The sequence below is a fragment of the Tursiops truncatus genome, chromosome 13, assembly GCF_011762595.2.
Source record: "Tursiops truncatus isolate mTurTru1 chromosome 13, mTurTru1.mat.Y, whole genome shotgun sequence".
NCBI lineage: Eukaryota > Metazoa > Chordata > Mammalia > Artiodactyla > Delphinidae > Tursiops > Tursiops truncatus.
In genome coordinates this window covers 86,204,300-86,222,586 of record NC_047046.1, presented here as the reverse complement: position 1 = coordinate 86,222,586, position 18,287 = coordinate 86,204,300, and the positions used below count along the sequence as shown (strand labels likewise).

Here is an 18,287-nt window from a genome sequence, read left to right as displayed (position 1 = left end):
GTTTCCCAGCTGCCCGATGGAAAGTGAGACCTCGTCAGCTTTTCCTTTTACACAGGACGTAGCCTCCCTCCGCCTACCCCCATGATTTAGCTCTGTGGTTTGGGGCAGTGTACTCCCTCATCTTTCTGTGTCTTGGTTTCCCCACCAGCACGTAGGGGTGATAACAGAGCTGCCCGTGAGAAATAAACGAGCTGGCACCTGTGTGTCACTCCCGTCTGCCACGTGACAGCTGTTGTTATCAGACAGGTGCCTACATGTGCTCCTCAAAGGAAGCAAAGCTGTAGTTAACACACTGTCACAATTTTTTCTTGCTTAAATTTTTATCACAGATGATCAGGTGGTCGTCAAGGACCTCAAGGCGTTTTTAGGGCATATTGGTGATTCGTTTCATGTGCAAATTGAAATAAACTCAACAATGAGCTTCCTTGCAGCTCGGAGCCCATTCAAGGCTCACGTCTCTACTTGGGACCTGGCGTATCATTCCCGCCACACCCCAGGCAGCTCAGCCCCCAGGGAGGGGAAGTGGGTGCCCCTCCGATGGGGAGGACCTGGGAGAACGTGTGTGGCCTGAGATAGTGCTAGGCCAGGTTTGGAAGAGACTCGGCCACAGACAGATCTTTTCCCTGAGAATTTTCATGCAGCGTTTAAAAAAGAAAAAGAAGTTGCATTTTTTGTTTGTCTGCTTGTTTCCAAGAACCTTCCACAAGGAAATCTTTTTGAGATGTTATTTTAGGTAATATTTTATTTAATATATTCTGATTATTGGATTAAGTTACAAAATCAGTAAGTAGCAGTCATTACTGCTTAATTACTACTTAATTACTGCATTACTACTTAATTTTACTGATGTAAAATTCTATCTCAACTCAGTAACGAACGTAGGCGAGGGACCCACTCTGTCCTGCCCTGCAGACTCCTGTTTAACTGTCCCTCCCCAGATATGATCAATGCCCTTCAGAAATGATCATTGCACAGCCTTTTTCCTGAGAATGTTTGATGGTAGCCTTAATGTATTGCTAATTGCGATTCAGCTGTTGCCTGAGGTCTTTTATTCTTACCTAGACAAGTGATAGAATCGATACTGTATAAGGGCGTCTTTGGGGTGGATAAAAATCATAGAATCAAAACCGCAAGTTGAGAACTCGAAGGAATATTAGAGTCCATCTCATCCACCCGGTCACTGTGTCGATGAGGGTCTGACAGCCAGGACAGTTAAGACACAGGCCTGGGGACACAAAAGGCAAGGTTGCCGCCCAGCGTCCCTGGCCCTGCTCTGAGCCCCACCAGGAAAACAGTGGCTTGTCCTGGATGTTCCTTGGGGAACAGAGACGCCTCTCATTTGACAGATAGGTTAAAACAGTGAAACATGGTAACGCGTTATTACTTCTCTGCGCGTTTGAGTGAGAATGAATACGATGCTTTGTGTCTTCCGAGTACGCGTTTGCCTGTTTGTGCTGCCTGCTTGTAGTTCCCGGGCAGCCCTCTGGGGGCGCGCTCTTCACGCTCTCAGTGTGTGTATTTCTGGCCGAAGCCCCCCTGCTCCCAGAGGTGCTCAGGTGATGCTCCCGTGGTGAGGCGAGGCGTGTTCACGGCCAGCGGAACGTGGGCTCTACTCGGCAGCCTCTACCACGGCAGGCGCTGCTGGACAGATGTCTTGGCATCTAGGATTATCTTGTTTCTTGAGTGAGGCCGTATCATCTGGTAAATGGGAGTGTGGACCTAGACCTCCGGGGCGGGTCCTCAGCCTTTCTTTCCATGCTTCAGGTTCCCCTGTGTGGGTGGGGATCCCAGTACCGCTGAGCTCCGGGCTGTCGTGAGCGAGCATCGGAGTTAAACAGTCCAGGGAGTGGCGGTGCAGGTGAGCAGGGCAGGTGCAGCGGGGGGCAGGCGGCGTTGCCCTCAGCCCCTCCGTCGCGGCCGGGGGCGGAGGGTGCCTGCCGGAATGCTGCCTTCTCCCAAGGGCCCGGCCTCTCAAGTGAAGCCCCCGGTGACCTTTAATAGTCCACATACATATACGGTATTCGATTTTACATACAATGTTTAAATTAAATGTGCGTACCTGCATAGTCCACATACATATACGGTATTCGGTTTTACATACATGTTTAAATTAAATGTGCGTACCTGCGTGCCGGTTTCCTCTTTTTCTGGATTTTCTGCTCTGAGCCTCACTTTCCTGAAGATGAAATAGATCATCAGAGGGAAACGGCAGAAGGGAAGGGCCCAGTGAAAACTTACCGATGTCTCAGGAATCTGAGCGCCAGTGTCTCCTGGCCCCTCTCCCACGAGGACACGATGGGGTGTGTGGCCACTGTGGTGCTCGGGTCCCTTGTGTCCCAGCACCTGAACAAGCTCGCCTCGCTCACTGAGCTGGCACCTACCACGTCGTGTGGTCCAAGCCACCATCAGGGCTCACCTGGATTCCTTCAGGAGCCCCGGCTTCCATCCCGACTGCTGCCCGTGCGCCTGCCCGTCTGTTCTCAACGCCCCTGCTCAGAGCCCTTCCCGCCCTCCCCGCGGGCCGGCACCCGTCTGACGGCACCTCGCACCCTCTCTTGTCTCCTCCCCCGCCTGCTCGCTGCTCCTGGAGTGCAGGGCCTTTGCACGGGCTGTGCCCTCCTCCTGGGATGCCGCACCCAAATGACCAGCCCACTTAGAAGAGAGCTGCGTTAGGACAGCTAGGCTGTGCCGACCTCTCCCACGGGCTCCCAGGCCTCAGAGCTCCACGTCATAACTTCCCCCGTGTCCCGCCCCAGCAGGGACAGGCAGGAGGCCCCCTGTCAGCAGTGACTCGGAGGCCCGGGCTGCTTCCATCTGTGGGGTGGGGAGCCAGAGGCACGTCCCCTGCGGGGGACAGCATCCATCACTTCTGCTGAGGTTCCACGGGGCCCCATCGCACGACCCAGTCTGGCTGCCAGGGACCGAGAGGAGGGGAGTGGAGGCGGCCTCGGCTCCACCACCTGCCGTGGCTCTCGAGCAGGCGTCTGCAGCTTGCGTGTTGTCTGCCCCCCGACTGCCCCGATCCAAGGCCCTCGCAGGAGCTCGTCAGCATCTGCCGATGATGGAGGGATGGGTGGGACGCCACCTCCCCCTGCAGCCCGTCCCCTCCTCTCACTAAGACACCTTTGCAAACTGCTGATTTTCACCAGAAGCGCCCCCCAGATCGTGTGACCTCAGGCCTGAGCTCTTCCTTCCTGAGAAGTTCTGCCTCTGGGCCGCTGCTGAGCGAGAGGTGTACGGAAGAGGGCCAGGCGGGTGGGAGGAGCCCGGGGTCCAGGTGGCTGCCTGGTGTCTCCTGGGACGGCTGAGCATGTCCCCTGGGGACCCGCAACGCCAAGACCGGGATGAGCGCTGTGGTCTGGGAGGGGGTGAGGCTCCCAGCGCACGGCGAGCTGGGAGGGCATCAGCCGGCGCCGGCGATCAGAGTCGCAGAGGCCACAGCCGGCTGTCCAGGCGCGTCCCCCACTGGTCCTGGCCTTCAAACTAGAATGTGCTGCTGAGAGCCACTTGAGGCCAGCAGAGTCACAATAGGGCAACAGAACCATTTCCAGAACAAAAGGGGAACACAGGCCGTAGCATGGCACAGACCGCAGCTGTGACGGGCTTGGCCAGCAGAAGGCGCTGTGTCCCAGCCGGGACCCCGCCCGTGGACCCTTCCCCTCACCCACTGCCACAGGCGAGCCTGCTGGGTCTTGGGTCCTCAGCTTGAAAGCACCCATATTGGCTTCCATCAGGAAAAGTGACGGTTTCTGATTTCCACCTCAAGCCAGCCTGAATTTGTAACGTGGCCCTGGGAGCTGGCGTGTGGCCGGGGCGGTCACCTCCGAGTCCCCGGCCAGTGGCCCCGGCAAACCTGAGGACAGTCCGCCTCGAGGGCGGAGCAGGTCGAAGGCACCTTTGCCAGCCGGACCCTCCTCCTTTGGCCGGTTCAGGAGGTGGCCGTGGCCTTGCTTGGACTTATTCCAATGGGGGAGGGGCGCTTGCGTCCTTCAGGAAGCTTTGAAGGGTGAGCCTCCCCTTCCCTCATTCCCACCAAGGCCATTACTATGAACGCTGTCTAACTGAAGAAGGTCTTCTGAAAGGCGCGTGAGGCCTCTTGCCGCGCTCTGGTCCTACGGGCGCCGCAGGCCAAGCGCGAGCCGCTCCGTCACCTCCCCCAGCCCTTACCCGTCGAACCAGAACTGGCCCTGCCCCGTCCACACCCGCATGGCTGAGTCCTGCTGGCCACGTGCGGTCTGCCCCGGGGATGTTAGGTGTGACAGATCAGGAAGGCTCTCACTGGCCGTCACTGCTCACCTCTGTCTCCCAGGGTGAGGGGACCGTGGTGGCTGCCCTACCCCTCGGCACCTGAGGGTTAAGGGGAAACCAGCCCTGGGTTCGGCCCAGGCTCCATGTCCTGTGTCACCCTCCCCGTACGAGCCCAGATCCAGGCGTGGAGGCGCGGCCCCACACCTGTTCCTGCGGGTGACCTAGCCGTACCTGAGCTGGGACGACGGTGGCAGGTGGGCTTGTACAATAGAGCCTGGACATGACTCGGTCGGGCAGCTCTCATGGTGTCATTAGAGAGGTGACAGGCACCCCCAGCAGCTGAACTCTAGGTAAATTGGTGGGATTTAGGCACATGAATATTGGAATGTTTTGTTAGCAGACGTTTTGCATCCAGGCCGTTTTTATTTCAAGGCTACAATGTAATCATTTTCCAAGTTATATGAAACTCAGGTAAGAAGGTACTCCTTCTGCCTTCATTCCTGTCTAACAGCCAGGACCCTACCCGGCTAGTTGAATTTTATACACTATCTTACTTAACTTGAAAATTGCCTCTAGCTGAAATTCTGTATTTCAGTTGCTTCAAAAAATCGTGTCTTAATGTTTCCTTTCTCTCTCTGGAATCTTTGATAAGAACCAAAGACACTGTGGCCCAGGGTTATAAGCGGAGGTCCCGTAACTGGAAGGCAACTCTGTACCAGCATCTGATTTGCCGCAGGTGGGGGGACAGGGTGACAGGAGCCTTGCCTCCAGGTGATGCATGACTCGTGATGCCGCACCTGCACAGCAGCTGCCCCAGTGCTTTACGGCCTCCAGGGTAGGCCTGTGAACGGTCTGTCTTTCTGGAAAGCAAGTGCAGTTCCAGCCACAGAGAAACGGAATCTGACTCACGTCCACGTCCACTCACACTCATTCCCATAAACACACTCCCTGTCTCACGCTCATGCTAACGCACACACTCGGTCAGGCACACTCTCACACACGCGCACAGGGGAAGGCAGGACCGGAGGGAGGGAGGGCGGGGCGGCCCCACGTCCGAGCCCCGGGGTGGGCGCGCCGCTCGGCTGCAGGCTTGCCGGTGGGGACCACGTGCGGAAGGTCGGGACAGCCGCGCCCAGCGGGGTGGTGTTGGCAGGATCTTCCTGGCAGTTTCCTCGCGGGCAGTTGTTCGCTTGTAACTGAAGATGAGAGGGCTGTGTGCCTTCAGGAGGACCCGGGGAGCCATCTCCCGAGGGTGGGCGTCAGGGAGTGGGGAGTGTAGCATCGCCTGGGGCCGCAGTTCCCGGTCCTGGCTCCTCTGGTCCCCGGGGGTCTGCCTCGCGCTTTCGGGGCTGCTGTCCGGTCCTCAGCGTCGTTCTCACTCACCTTCAGTGACATTGAATTAAAGAAGTGACCCCCTGAGATGATGAGGGGTGGGACGCCAGGCCGGGGGCAGCCGGAGAAAAAAAAGGAAAGTTTCAAAACCAGTGCGGGGAGGGAGGGAGGCATGGGTGTGGCTCTGAGCCTCGGGGTCAGAGGTGGCCCCAGGCCCCGGGGCAGTGAAGGGTGTGACCCGACCCCAGGAGCACTTTGGGTTCCACACTTACTCTTTAAAGGATCAGGCACCTGGAATGCTCAGCTGCGCTCTGACTCACTCACAGAGACATCCCTTGAAATACGGTACGTAACTGGCGTAAGTGCTTCCTACGGTACGGAACTGGCGTAAGTTCCTCCTACGCTGGAATTTCTAAGCCGTTCAAATGGGAGCATTTACACTGGGAGGTGTATGTGCAGCCGGGTTCCAGGACCAGGACAGCTGCCTCTGAACAGAGACTAATAGCACAGCTCAGAGAGGGGTAGTGTGCAAGCGGACGTGTAAAAATCGTTGTGCTTCAGAAAGCCAGTGTCTTCACAATGATAAAATATTATCTACAGTTTTCAAATCGCTTTTATTTTTGCCACCGCTTCTCTCTTCAGCGCGATGCTTGAGGCAGGAGAGGAGTCTCCCGTCCCAGGTCCATGTCAGTGAGTAACTCCCAAGTCTGGAAGTATCTCCCTGGGACAGTAGTGCCTTGGGGACGTGTAACTTCTGGAGGCCAAGAGAGGAGCTGGAAGATGGAGACACTGTTGCTCATCAAAGTCTGTCGCTCGCGTCGGTGCTGCTGTTACCTCCACTAAAGAACGTCAACAAGGACAAGCCCTGCCCTTAGCAAGAGGGCAGGACAGCACTCGTTTCCATGGCTACACCAGAGAGCGTCCTTTGGTCGCTAGTTACCCAGTGACAGTAACTCTAACACATCCCAGGCCCCGCTGAGCCACCTCACATGGTCTTTCCTCGAAACTTGCAGGAACGTCAAGAGACAGAAAAGAAAACCAGCCTTTGCTTTGTTAGGGTTTGAGCAGACACCAGACTACTAAACCCTCTATCTCCGTAAGGCATGGCACAGGGACTGTGTTCTTATTTTTGAAATAAGAATTACTCATTCCACAAATATTTACTGAGCCATTTCTATGTGCCAGGCGAGGTCTCAGTGCAGGGGTGCAGCAGTGAGCAAAACAGAAAAACCCTCTTGACCTGGGTTCGGATCCTGACTCTACTGCTTAGTAAATGTGTGGATTTTGTTTTGACCTCGCTGACCCTCGGTATTTACAACTGTGAAATGGGGGTTGTGATGCCTGTGATGTAGCGATGGGGGGCCGGGGCCGGGGGGGTGGGCGCAGGGGGTCCAGCAGAGACAAGTACCAGTAAAAGACCTCACACAAGAGTCCGTAAGGATGAAGCTCACTTTTCCTCCTTTCCGTCTTCTTCCGCTTGGCGTGGAGCCTCTGTGTTTCACCCACACTTCCTTAACCAGGAATCAAAGTTTCCGAGGATTCTGTCCCTGTCTTTCCTTTACTGATGTGTCAGCCCCCGACTGTGGAGGCAGGACACACAAGGGACTCTTCCAGGAGAGCGACGCTGTGAAACCAGAGAGCGTCGAGCGAAACTTACATCAGCTTCTTAGGCAAATAGCACGTCCCCCCAGGGGAGCTGACACGCGTGGAAGGGCCACTGGTCCACGTGCAGAGTCAAAGGGGCTTAAAGAGAGAAGAGGCACCTGTGACCCTTAATCGATAGTTCTGCACTTTGCGGCTGGCATATTTCGTACTGGCATTGCTTAACGGTCACGTGTTAGAAAGTTAATTTTTAGACTTCAGCTTTTCAGTTCATTGTTTTCATCAGCACTATCATTGCGGTTTTTGCACAGAATTTTCCTCTGAAGAGTGATACACCTAATTCCTTTGTGGCATCGTATATACATTATTCATGGAGATGTTCTGATATGTAATCATCAGAGATACATTAATTCTCTGGCATTTGGCATTGAGTATTAAACGTCTCTTTGCTTCTCCCAATTGCCTTAAAAATATGATTGAATACATCCCCTTGCATCTTCTGCTTTCTTTTCTGTTTGGTTGAAAAGCTCTGTTGAAGCAACAAGTGAGTAAAATGAAGTAAAATGAAGACTTCCTTAATTGCTTTTATTTTTAACACCTTTTTTGAGGTACAGTTTACATACCGTCAAGCTCACCCGTTTTAAGTGTAGAGAGGAATGGTTTTTAGCCTTTTCATAGAGTTGTGCGACCCTCACTGTAATCTAACTTTAGAACATTTTTTCACCTAAATAAGAAAACTTGTCCCCTTGTTGGTCCTTCTCCGCCCTCCAGCCCACCCCCCTCGGCCCCCAGCGACCACGAACCCACGCTCTGTCTGTGGATTTGCTGACTCCACACATGGCAGGTGGCCTTCGGTGGCTGGCTTCTTTCACCGAGCACCGCCTTTTCGAGGTCCATCCACGTTGTGTGGTGTGTGTGTGTCAGTGCTTCGTTCCTTCCTACGGTGGTCCGTGTTTTGCTTGTCCACGCATCGACTGCTGGCCGTTCGCGTTGCTTCCGCATCCTGGCCGCTGCGAGTGGTACCACCAGGAGCCCGGTGCTCCGGGCTTCGGGGGCAGACGCCTGCCAGGCTGGCATTATTTTGTCTGTTGAGCTGCAGAGGGCAGGGCTGTTTGCCTAGACCTTCAGTTTTATGTCTGTCCTTTGCATTTGGGTGTTCAGTAAACCTCACCCCCCAGAACTGAAATCCATCCGAGTGCCTGATTCACTTAATCCGTGACACAGTCAGGCTTGCTGCTGGCCGAGGCACGGGAGACCCTCGGCATTTCGCTGCGTCGGAGATTTCTTTTCCTGCCTCTGCAGACCGTTGTGGTCTGGATTAGCAATCAAACCGGAGTCCACTGACCCACCTTGAAAGTTCATGTCCCCAAGCCCGTACTTACCTGCACTAAAGCAACCCTCCCCGACTCCCATCTTCCAGAAGCTGCCTCTCCCTAAACTGAAGGAAAGGTGGGAATTCTAAAGAGAGGCCCCGAGACTGGAAGGAACCACAGAACAAGACCGACGGTCATTGAAAGTCTCGGCTTCCCCCGGGGACCGTGTGGAGGGTCGGCCTGCCCCAGCCGCTCCGCCCGGCCTCCCGGTACACGGGGGAGTGTGGCTTTTAGGGAGAGCTCAGAGGCAAGGGTTTGACAGGATGACCCTGCAGGCCCAGCACGTGTTCCTCTGACCTCATCCTGAGCCTTTTCCTCAGGATGCAGGACGTTTGCAGAGCAGGACGCACTCAGAGTTGGGGACAAAGGGGGGCGGTGATCTGAAGTGCTCTAGCAGAACCGGCTGTTTTGCTTGTGCAGGGGTACGTTTCCATCTCTGCGAATGTTCCCAAGGAGCCGTCATGCCAGCCTCACTAGCAGACGTCTCTGACGCTCCTAAGACTCGAAGGGACCCTGGGTTTCCACATTACCACTAAATAAAAATGTGATATTTAACAGATACACACACACACTGTTATCTGTAGTTAACCTGCAGTGTGGTCCAGCCATTTGAATGTGCAGATCATTAAGTATTTGGTACATTCAGTTAATAGCTTACATCAGTGAAACACTCTCCCTCCTGTGCGTCCCTGACACAGACGTCAGATCTACTCACAGGCTGGCCACTGACCCAGGCTTCAACGCTGCAGCTGAATTTTTCAAATGGTGCCTTCCTGCCCCGTGTGTTCCGAGAAATGCTCCCTCAGAACCAGTGTGTGGTCGCTTTCATGTCTCACGGTCGTGCGGGAGGCGTGGTTCTCCTTCCTGTGTGTCGCCTACTTGCCATTATTCAAGCAGTCTCACTACTAAGTAGCACTTTTTCTAATAGAAGGAAAAAGAGGTTAGATTCATAATAGTAATTTTTAACTTTGGAAATACCTTTGGTACAGGAGATGGAACATTCTGAAAAGTGTGGGAATTTGTGATGACTTATCACCAGTGATCCCAGCCCTTGGGGGTAATGTTCTAACCTGCGGTGCTTTGCGAAACTGACCCCGTGACCCCGGACCGGAGGTCGGCGGTGATGCTGCAGGCGCTTCCTGTTAGGAAACCTGTCCTTTAAATGTCTCTGCTGGGCGGCTGTCCTCAAGCAGTGGTGCTAATTCGTAATCAGTGTCGCATTCCCCGTGGTCTGTGATATTTACGTGGAGATTAGGGAGGCCAGGGCAGTGCCCTCTGTCCACTGGCCGTTCTCAAAGGCTGCTTTGTTACCGTCTGTCATCCGCCTTCTCCAGCCAACGCAATGTTCCTTTTCTAATGGGAAAGAATAAGCATATTAACTCCAGACGCATGACCTGATTACTTAGAAAGCAAACCTCAATCATAATATATCAAGATCATATTCATCCATTGATCCGTCTGTCCGGAGGTGTCTTGTTGTAAAGGGCAGCCTTTAACCGCGGGAGTGCCTGCGCGCCCACGCATGCGCGCACGGACGCACACACATGAACACAAGATGACAACCAAAAAGCCCTACAGCCATCCTAACCATCGTTGTTAAGGAAACAGACATTTCCATTTCCTAGAAGTAAATTTATTGAAAAAGAAAAAAATCACAATTGTTTTTAACAAATGTTTTTCTTCTGCTTTTTAACTTGATTTTAGCCTTACGGATCTGGTTTTGTCTATTCACACGGCACATAATCCCTGGGTGCCCTAAGGTGTAAATGAACAAGGAGCCCTTCGGTGGGGACAGACTGGGGACAGTCAGCTGCAGACCGGGTGGGAAGGTGAGCACAGCCCGGCGGTGCGGAGGCCACCGGCCAGGGAGAGTCCCGAGCAGGGCCCGGCCTCTGTGGAGGCTCCAGGGGGCCTGAGCCGCCCCTAGAATGTCAGACCAGCGCGGCCATTACCGCGTGTCCCCGCGGAGCTGCCTGGGGCCAGCAGGCCGTGTGGGGTCCCTGGGCCTGAGGGCTGGGCGGCAGGGCGGCAGGGCAGCAGCGGAGCTGACACTTGGAAAGCATCAAAGGGGAGTTTGCCCGCAGGCGAGTTTCGCCTTCGGCCCATCAGCAGTGGGCAGGCCCCGAGGGTCCTGAGCACGGCGGACGGTGCCCCTGTCCTCGAGGCTCTGAGCGGACAGCCCTCGGGATGCAGCACGTCCGAGACAGGGCTCGCAGGCCTGGAGGAGGCGGGTTGGCAGGGGCGGCCCCGGCTCCCACACTTGCCTCTGCAGACATTTTCCCGGGTGGTGGCCAAGCCCCCGTGCTCTCAGGCCACACAGAACCCCCGTCCGGGACCTTCCCTCCCTCCCTGCCTCCTTCAGCTGCCCCCCTGCTGGTCTGCGTGGGCATCGGCCCAGCTCAGCGTCCACAGGGCCCAGAGGGAGGCACCTTGTCCCGAGGAGGTCACGGGCGGGTCATCAACGTTAAGACCCTGAAACCCTTCCGTCACCTCGACTTGAAACTGGGTGGAATAGCAAGTACAGTTGGTATCTAGAGATCAGCTCCGGCTGCCAGCGTCCAGGGAGGGGACTCACATCCTGAAGGAGGTGGGTCTCCTTGGCCACAAGGGCAGAGGTGAAGAGCAGCAGAGTCAAAGATGCAGAAATACGGACGCACCTGATGCGAGCGGGCTGCCACGACGGTAGTAGGAGTTGGGGTCAGGGAAGGTCAGGTAGAGTGAGATCCGGATCCGGATCTGGGAGCCCTTGGAAGCTGGGCCGGCTGACCTGTGAGATTCCCGCCCCAAATGTCTGGGCCTCAGGTGGCACACGTGAACACGGGGTTGAGACACGTGGATAGATCCGCCTCCGCGGGACCGACATCCCTTCTCACTGTGCTCTCGGTGCTCTTGGAAAGCCCTGGGATGAACTAATACCCCTCACACCACGGCACTGAGCAGTAGCTCAGGGCATCACAATGCAAGAGCGTTCGCAGGGATTAAAAGCTTTATCCCCAAGCAACCACTTTCTAAGGACATTTCATGCCCTGCATTTCGACATGTGTAGACCTTCAGGCCAGAAGGGACTTTGCAACCTGCTCCAGCCCTGCTGTGAGCGATGTTGGCCTTGAGTGATCACACGTGAGCAATGCAGCGATACCGCCTCAGTGCCCAGGACCTGCTCCAGCACCTGGCAGGTTACACCGTGCAGTTGCATCCTTCAGATTCCTCAAACCAGGGTCCCTCGGAAATAAACCAGGACCTGTAGCAAATGATGTCAAATTGTCTCTGGGATAAAAATGTAAAATGTGACAGTGAGACTCAGGAGATCAGATTTTCTTCAACTTTGGAGAACTCTGTAATACTCACACATCCATGTATGTGTGTACGGGTTTATTTTCATGATGTGGAAATGCTGACTTTCTACGTTTGATAGTTTCCTTATGAAACTATCTGATTATTCAAGGTTCATGCAACAAAACCTCAAAATAGATTATTAGAGGCACCCATTGTGTTTAAGTTAGAATTTTCATAAATCAGTCTTTTAAAGTGTCTACTTCTACTGCATGAGAAGATAGGGAATATTTTCCATTTCTTCAGTCGGATACCTTCTAAAATGTAAATGGTGTCTGATTATATGATCATGATAAACGGTCTCAAAACGGTATCTAAAAAAGAAAATAAACCAAAAAACTCATGAAAATATTAGCATGCACTTGACTAAAGCAATATATATCTGGGAACAGTTAAAACAGCAGATAAAGAGAGTTTACCTGAGAACATTTCTATAATTGGTGCTTGGAGTGTTTCCTTTATTTCCATTTATCTAATTGTTACGTTACCTTTTCTTAAGCTGAACGATCACGTTCTACTGCCTGAGGATTTTTTTTTAAGTATTTCACTGAATATTTCTTCACTTACAGAGTTTTCAAGTTATTTTTATCCTTAAAAAAGAGCAGTAGCTGACACTAGCTGGTACTGGACTGGCACTGCGTGGGCACTGTCTCAGCGCTGGGAGGCCGCCTGTGAAAAGCAGACATTGTATGAAGCGGCCCCCATCTCTGCTGCTAGACATTTGACACCATTGTTCCTGCGGCTTCCAGGGACAGACAGTGCTGCAGGACAGATCTGCAACTGTGCCCAAGAAAAGATCTAAAAATAACGTTCTCAGTTACTAAGACGATAGCAAATGTATCGATTAGTTTTTGCATTGTGAGCCGTGGACTGTACCGTCCCCTCAGCTCCTAGAGGCCAGTCTCCAGACCCTGCGCATGGTCCTTCCGTTTCTAAAAACAGCAGCACGCTCCCATCTTTCTCAAACCTGGATGACAGTCTCCCTGACCACCAGCTGGAGAAAACCGTGCCTTCCAGAGGCTCCTGTGGTTGGTGAAACAGTCCCAGAGAGTCTCCCTTTTGCCATAAGACATAACACGATCACAAGTGATACCTCATCATATTCACAGGTTCCACACACTGAGAGAAGAGGGAACAAGGGGTGAGGATTATTGGGACCCATTCTTACAGTTCTGCCTACACAGGCATGAAGTGAATATTGGATGGATGGATGGGTGGGTGGATGGATGGATGGGTAGGTGTATGGGTGGGTGGACGGAAAATGTATGGGTTCTTACACAAGGTATTCCCAAACTAGTTTTATAAACATCATAATAATAGCAACAGTAACAAAAGCCCCCACTGAGTGTTCACTGTGCCCCGGTGCTAAGAACACTCTATTACGTGCACCTCAAGTGCTTGTCACAACAGTGACCTGGGGGAGCTCCACGTGTTCGTTCAGCCTTGCCCATGAGGCACCCAAGGCGTTGAGAGATTAGACCATGTGGTCAAGGTCACATAGCAGGTGGCAGAACCAAATCAAAGCCTGCTGGGTGTGGCTGCAGCAGACTCTGGTCCTGTAGTCCAAGTTCAGTTTAACGCTACCAGCACTGGTTGAGCACCACTGTGTAAAACTGGCCTAGGGGCAGGAGTACCTGTTTCAGCTTATTTGCTCCCCACTGAAAAGCAAGTGTTAGTGGTGCCTGTGATGCCACCTTCTCGGGGGGATCCTGCAGCCGCTGCGAGTCTGTGCAGAGTCACTGTGAGAATCCCCTGAGGCTGCACAGGGAACAGAACCGTGTGAATACCGGGCTCTTTGGAATCTCATCACCTTGACACCAGCTGGGTACCGTCGTGCAATGGAGAAGGTGCAGACTCGGGGGGGAGGGGTGCCCTCCTCCGGCTCCGGCTCCGGCTCTGCGCGGGGCTGCCTCGCCCGTGACCCCGTCCCTGCTGTGGGAGGGTTTGAGGGGCCAGCTATTTAGAGCAAATAAAAACTATATGTTCTGGGTCCACAAAGGAGGCATTCGTGTGAGATGTGTGGGTTGGCAAGATTCGTTTGTGGCAAAGTTTTAAAGAAATGTCTGCAGGCAGCTGCGGGCGGCCGCATACCTCTCATAGATGCAGAATTTCTGCCGGAGCAGATCCACAGGCCACAACCATGGGCCTTTTTGTTCCTTCGCCCTCCCTGGTGACCCTGAGTGCAGCGTGCCAGGAACAGAAGTATTCCACACACAAGGAGGGTCCTCTTCCCCCGGCCCACGCTGGCAAATTCCAGGGCTCCACGGGCCCAGGGGCGTGGCCAGCTCCCCTGCAGAGAGGGGCCCGGCCCTGCTCAGAGGGTCGCAGGCCAAGGGCCGCGGGTGATTGTAAGGGGCGGCTCCCTCCTGCCCTTCCCCCCACCCCACCCCCCGGACCGCACGCCTGTCCCTGTCGCGTTAACGTGAGGTTCTGCCCAAGGCCCTGAGCTCACAGCCTGGTTGTGGCCGTCGGTTTAAGGCAGCCCCTTGAAGGGCAGGCGCTGCAGAGCCTGCGGGCTGCTCCCCGTGGCCGATGCCTGGCCTTTCCGGGCAGGCTGCTTCGGGAGGAAGGACGCTGGGTGTGCGTTTAGGCCGAGCCCAGCAGACCCCATGCCTGGCGGCCGGTGCGGTACCTCCACCCACAGGATGGAGAGGGGCTGACGGTCCACAGACGGGACAGGCACAGTGCTTTCTTATGTGGATGGTCACGTGAGATGGCCCAAGATGTTCTTCTGTCAGGTAACACGTATCAGCAGGCCCAGAGGAAAGTTACGTGGAAACTCGACCAACTTCATACCATCAACCAAAAATGAGAATCCCGGCCAGGACTCAGGCCTACCAGATGAAACGATGTCCACCTCCTTTTTCTGTAGCTTCCCTGATACAGAATCTCTGCTTGGCGGGCAGTGGGGGCGGGGGTGGGTGGAGCTGGAGCCTGTTTCTGCAGAAGGAGGCCAAGGTTCTGCGTGGTCACTGATGGGCCGGGAGGGGACGGGCAGGGCAGGCGAGGCAGGGATGGGCAGGGCAGGAGGCTCTGCGGCGGTACTGCGTGTCCGCAAAGCTGCCTCGGGCAAGAATCCTGCAGCAGTAGATCCAAACCATCTCCCCACCACAGGAGCCAGCTGAGAAGCGAAATTTACAAAGGCCACTGGAGGACAGTTGTGTTGTCTATTTCAGTTTCGAGTTCTGAGCTCCTGCCTCCTTGTTCCTGAGCTGTAGGAAACCCAATCACCTTCTCGTGGTTTTCTGGAAATAAGACCTCTTCTGCAATGGGCTGAAATATTGGATAACTTTTCTTTCGTTCTTACAACCATCTCTGTATCCCTTAAGTTCTTCTTGACTCTCAAGAAGGCCGTGTGACCTCAGATTTCCTCTTCCCTTCTGATTCAGGTCACCCGCCCTGAAGGGCTTGACCTTGGGGTCACACATTTGCCAGGTCAACTGGTCCCAGTGAGAGAGGGCCTGAAATAGTGTCAGTCGTGCTAATCTACATTTTACGATGGTGTCGATGGTCTCAATGATCTTTAAGATGACATCTGATGGGAAAAATACGGAAGAACAATATAAGTTATAAAGCATGAGTTTAAAAACAGCAAATCGAAGATCAAAACACTAAAGATTTCCTCCATTTTGTGGATTCCACAGTGAGAGTTCCTTCCATCTGTTCCTTAGAAACGAAGGATTCCTATGAACAGTTATGAAAGTAGCACCTTTGGTGCTTTCGGGCTTACGGGTTTCTTTTTGGATAATACTTCCTAAAGCGACTATAAGCTGGGAAACCAGGTTGCGAATCACTTTAGGGAAAAACTGTGCAGTGTGCCAGGGCAGCGGGGCTCACAGCCGCTCTAACTTCTGCCCCAGTGCATCTAGCGGAAAGTGCGCAAGTGCCCCAGAGCCCCGTCCCCACTGTGGCTCAGTGCCCTCCCCACCCAGGAGGGTGACCACCCCATTCCATGCAAGGTCGCTGGGGTGCTCAGGCTCTGGGTAATTTCTGCCTCGGGTATCACACGACGTTACAGCAGGGAAAGGATTGGGACGGCGGGGTCCCGGTGACCTCCTGAGCACTGCCTGAGCTCCCAGGAGCCCTGGTGCCGGCAGCTCGGACGTGAACTGTACGAACCCCAGCAATTCCTTAGACAATCGTCTCTGCTTCAGGCCCTATAAAAGGTAACCAGGAAGCAACTTGCGGTGGGCTTCTATGGGGCGTCTATAGGGGATTGTAGCCGGGTACACTGTCTTTGTCAGACCCACCAGGAAGAAGTGGCAGAGACAGTAAACTGGAAGTCCATGGTTTTGAGCCAGGAAAAATCCCTGTGATGGGGGACAGACCTAGCAAATCAGTTCAATTGTGACTTTAGTTTCTGGGTGATTTTTTTTCTTTCTGTAATTTAAAATAGTCAACTAAAATTATCGTCTGGGCTACAAACCTAATTAGATAGGCCACCAAAAACAATTGTTTTTAAAACCAAGCAAAAAAAATGTAGGTACAGCCAGTGAGTCTGGTCCCTCAAAATGAAGAAACAGATTTTATTTTCTATCAAAATATGAGTGGATGTCATGTGGGGAAAAGTGTATATGTATAATATATACTGAAAGCGCCTCTGTGGGAGCTTGTTAGAGGTCGGTGGCAAAGCGAGAAGCTCTGAGGGGTTCAGTAGAGGCAGCATGGTGTTCGGGTTTTGGGACGTCTGCACGGGTCGGGGGGAGTCTGTTGGAACCCTGGCGCGTCCCAGCCCTGCCCCTCCCAGGAGGCCACCAGCAGCGCTGGACCCAGAGCCTCCACTCGAGGTGGGCCTGTGAGGCGTCTGTGGACAGATGCAGCCTCTTGGGTCAAAAAGTGACCTGAAGACATGGCCCGGCCCTTTATTCTGAGATGATGCCTTTCCTGTTCTTTTGATACCCAAATTCCCTTTCTTTCTTTAGTGAAATGTAGGCTAGTACGTGGTAGTTACTTGTTTTCTCTTTATAGCTTAGCTGTAAATAAAATAAAAGCTTCTCGAAGCTCTGGATATGCCAGTGTGAAGACCTCACCCCCAATTTTTACTATTTTACTGGTCTGTGAAGTCTGGGAACCTCCTGTTGAGATGGGAATGATGCCTGTAAACAAAACAAGCCAACAGTGATGCTTTGCAGAGGGCTAAGCCTCTACCACACGTTTTTAAAGTCTGTTATTGGCAAAACCTCTAATTGGGTGAGTGATGGTCATTTTTACCGTTTCCAGTCTCATTAAAGATCTGATCAGCCGTGAAGATGAAATTTTATTGAACTTCCCTGACGATTCCTTATGGAAGGATGATCCCTTACGATCGATCCCTTTCTAATCATAGGAAGAAATGTTAAATTAATTGTAGTGAAGAGAAGAACACTTCTATCTTATTGATAGAAGGTTTTCATTTTGTCGTTAACTTTAACAGACTGACGCACTCACGGAGGGGATTTCTGTATTATGTGTTGTTCTGGTTTGATGAGCGATACAGCCCTGCTCTGAGAAACTGAATACATCCTTTCTATTCCTGTTGACCTGAGAGCCTGTGGCATTTGGAGAAACGGGCAAACTCAGAAGGTGAAGCCGCAGCCCATGCTCACGCTGACCCCCCCGATAGACTCAGGATGTTCCCATGGTGGTGGGAACAGAGCTGCCCGCCTGGGTCAGCGCAAAGCTGGGAAAAGCCCTGAGTTCCAGCGGGACAAGTGCTGTCCCCGCAGGCGCGGCTTCCCGACGAGCACTCAGGGCCACAGGACACCGGACACCGAGGGTGGCAAACACCCGACACCACCACGGGCTCCAGGTCATCAGCATCTTTGACAGTGAACTTCCCTGATAATTACGTGCTCTGAGCTTGGGTGAACAGGAGGTGTCACTGACCGCGTACACTGCTCGGTTAAAGGGCAAACCTAGTTACTGGGAGAATGAATAACTCACTGCCCACTCCACCCCGGCCTGTTAAAAAAAAGAAAAATGCAGAATGGGGGGCCATCCTATGGTTTCTGACTTTCTGGGTCTGGGGTGCGCCTCGGCATCTGTGTGTGTCCTCACGTTTGTACGCACACACGCGTGCACGCATACATGTGGTTTTGATGAAAGTTGGTGATGGAATATGATTTCCATGGCTGTGATGGAAAAAAGCATAAGACACACAGTCTAGGTAAAAACAGTCGTATTTAAATATAGAACAAGATTCACTTCATCATCACAATTTGAGATGATCTTATATGAATATGTGATGTGTGTCGTTTTCTGGTTATAGCAAAAATGATATGGAATCATAGAAAATAATGATTTTCAGGCTTCCTCAACTCAGCTTTTTTGGGTGTTAACAGTCATTAACATATTCTGCCAAGGGCAGCTGATGTAGTAAATTGTGGGCAGATGTATGCGTGCAGGTCAGGGGGAGGGGGG

General features: G+C 53.1%; 1 protein-coding gene and 1 long non-coding RNA gene across 7 annotated transcripts in view; one reads left to right on the top strand and one right to left on the bottom strand.

Moving 5' to 3' along the window:
* MBP (myelin basic protein) overlaps window positions 1-18,287 on the top strand; it is a 112,770-nt gene that overhangs the window by 55,839 nt on the left and 38,644 nt on the right. The window lies entirely within an intron of this gene.
* The window catches only part of LOC141276232 (uncharacterized), a 42,502-nt gene continuing 38,511 nt past the window's right edge, over window positions 14,297-18,287 (bottom strand). The window contains exon 5 of the long non-coding RNA XR_012325483.1: window positions 14,297-15,423. This is a non-coding gene — a long non-coding RNA (uncharacterized lncRNA). The remainder of the gene's footprint in view (window positions 15,424-18,287) is intronic.